This window comes from Triticum urartu, chromosome 2 (genome assembly GCF_003073215.2).
Source record: "Triticum urartu cultivar G1812 chromosome 2, Tu2.1, whole genome shotgun sequence".
Lineage (NCBI taxonomy): Eukaryota > Viridiplantae > Streptophyta > Magnoliopsida > Poales > Poaceae > Triticum > Triticum urartu.
In genome coordinates, this window is record NC_053023.1 from 150,471,288 (window position 1) to 150,474,634 (window position 3,347).

Genomic DNA, 3,347 nt, shown 5'->3' on the forward strand with positions numbered 1-3,347 from the left:
CATGAACTCCTCAAAGTACGGTCATCACCGGTAAGTATCTCGATTATTGTCACTTCAGGGTTAACGGATCATAACACATAATAGGTGACTATAGACTTGCAAGATAGGATCAAGAACACTCATATATTGATGAAAACATAATAGGATCAGATCTGAAATCATGGCACTCGGGCCCTAGTGACAAGCATTAAGCATAGCAAAGTCATAGCAACATCAATCTCAAAACATAGTGGACACCATAGTGGACACTAGGGATCAAACCCTAACAAAACTAACTCGATTACATGATAGATCCCATCCAACCCATCATCGTCCAGCAAGCCTACAATGGAATTACTCATGCACGGCGGTGAGCATCATGAAATTGGTGATGGAGGATGGTTGATGATGACGATGGCGACGGATTCCCCTCTCCGGAGCACCGAACGGACTCCCCTCCCGGGAGGTTTTAGGGCTTGGCGTAGGCTCCGTATCGTAAAACGCGATGATTTCTTCTCTCTAAATTTTTTCTCCCCGAAACTGAATAGATGGAGGTGGAGTTGGAGTCAGAGAGGCAACAGGGGGCCCACGAGGTAGGGGGCACGCCCTAGGGGGGCAGGCGCGCCCCCCACCCTCGTGGCAAGGTGGTGGGCCCCCTGGCCTTCATCTTTGGCAGGTATTTTTCTTATTTTCTGAAAAGTGTCTCCGTGAAGTTTCAGGTCATTCCAAGAATGTTTGCTCCTGCACATAAATAACACCATGGTAGTTCTGCTGAAAACAGCGTCAGTCCGGGTTAGTTCCATTCAAACATGCAAGTTAGAGTCCAAAACAAGGGCAAAAGTGTTTGGAAAAGTAGATACGTTGGAGACGTATCAATGTGGATGCTCAATGTTGATGTAGATCATTTGGAGCAATCCTTTAGAGTGAGTTGCACTTTCAATACCTACACGGGTTAGTCCCACAAGGAACAAACAAGGATATCCATAGACATAGAGTGATGCACACACAAGATGATGTCTATGAAAGCATTAGGTTACCTTGTCCCTTGTCTTACCAACAAGAGAGTTTGTGAATCCTTGAACTAGTGCAAGATGTGGAAGTTGATTGCACTTGTTCTTGCCAAAATGATAAGAGTGAAGTATGTTGGCGGAGTCACCCTCAGGAATTCTCTAGTTATTCTTCTTCGGGATCCACATCATCTTGATGGGAATCCTTGGAGTTGTAGTCGTACTTGATGAAGTAGAACTTGATGTAGTCTTGGGAACCCACTTGACCAAGGCCTTAGGAGCTTCTTCAAATGCATTAATCTCCTCTTGAAGCTTATCCTTGCCTTTTTGCTTGTGGTCTTGTGGTGGAAGATCATCTTGAGCTTGTGTCCCTTTGAAGGAAGTAGGATCATACTTCTTTTGTTGAGGAACAAACTTCGTCTTGGGGTATTGATCTTCTTCCCACTTGTAACATCCCAAAATTCTAAATTTTGGAATGTTATAATAAATAGATAGATTTGATTGATTGTTTGATTGATTGACTGAAAGTGAGTGAAATCGAAACTCTTTGAAAGTTAAATGAGAGGGAATAAAGGACTTTCCCAAACTTTCATATTTTGCTTTCTGATCTCCATGAATTCAAATTCTTTTCAAACACAAAACCCCGGAGAGAAGATGACATGACTTCTTCCATTTATTTAAATGACAAGGGGTGTTGAAAATATTTGAATTTCATTTGAAAATATTTCCGATTCTGGAACTTTATGCAACTCAATGATTTTCATGAGAGAAGATAAAATGACTTCTTCAAATTATATGAAATATGAGTTGGGAGTTTCAAAGAATTAAATTCAAATTTATTTTGAATTTATTTTCAATTTGGAGTTATTTGAGTTTTATTTAAATTATTTTTATCCAAAGATAAAATATATGGAAATTAGGGTAACATGATTCCCCACAACAGAAAATTGGAGAGGAATAAATTTGAAATCATTTTGATATTTTAAAAATGTTTTTTGTTGGATTTTAGTAGACCAGTAGCACTCTTCGATTTATCTGAATTTGTGTGAATTTTATTTAATGCTAGGAATATATCCATGTTGAAGAAAATCTTTTTCTGAAATTTTTGATATATTATATGCCTATATAATATTTTATTTTATTTTGTTTTTCTTTCTTTCTTTGTCTGTGTTTATTAAAAAACCCCTCACCAACTGGGCCGGCCCAGCCCAGGCCACGGCCCAGCCGGCACGCCGCTCCCTCGAGCTCGACAGTCCCGAGCCCATGGCCACGCCGCCATGGGATCGTGCCCGTCCCGGCCTCCTCCTACCCCTTCCAAGCCGCGCCTCCCCTCCCCACCTATAAAGGGCGCCGCCGGGCCCCGTCTCTCCTCCCCGCAAGCCGCCTCCAACCGACCCCGGTTCTTTTCTTTAAGTTCGGTTTTTTTTAAAAAAAAACCTAGACTAGATCTGTTTTTTTAGGTTTTATTAAACAGCGAACGTCCATTGTTTTGATCTTATAGACGAGCGTTCGTTATTTAGTATTTTCGTTTTCTGGTTATTTTTCGGCAGGGACCTATCCGTGAAGATTTTTTTACAGATTAGTCCCTAATTTTCAAATGACTATAACTTTTTGCTCGTTAGTCGAAATTAGATGAAACCAACGCCCACGTCTTCGTTATGATCTCCTCTATCCATTAATCCAACTCAAACATGTTTTTGAAAAGTTTAAAATTTGAATTAGATCAGATTTGAATTCAAACTTCGTTTGATCATAACTTGAGTTTCGTAGCTCCGTTTGAGTTGATTCTTTTTGCAAATCGAAGCTCTTGACCTAAACATTCTAATAAGGCCAAATTCACATAATTTTGGTACTGTTAGAAATTGTTTTATGTTGCAAGAGTATTTGCTTGGTTTTGATGTTTCGAATCGTCTTCTTCGATCTTTCTGACTTTTGAGTGATTGCTTATGTGTGTGGTTACTATTGCTTGCTTACGATAGATTGACCGAGTGTGACGAGTAGAGCTATCAAGGTTTTGAGTGCGAATATCTTCATCAACATTGCAGGCAAGTTCACACTTTGATCATACCTTTTCTACAACCCAGTTTTATTGCATTAGATCAATCCTCACACATTGCATGATTAGGATTAATTAAATTGTGGGATGGGAAGTAGATGAGGTAGTAACCTATTACCTGTTATTATTCAAACCTTTTGGGAGTACTTCTACACTTTGCTTATTATGCATACTATGCTTAGTAGACGTGGATTGGGTGAGTGATATCCATGACAGATGTTGAGATTGATTAATTAATGGTTTATCTAAGGTGCAACTTAACACACATCTGGTGGATTGAGGCACGGGGTTTCCAGGGACTTGCC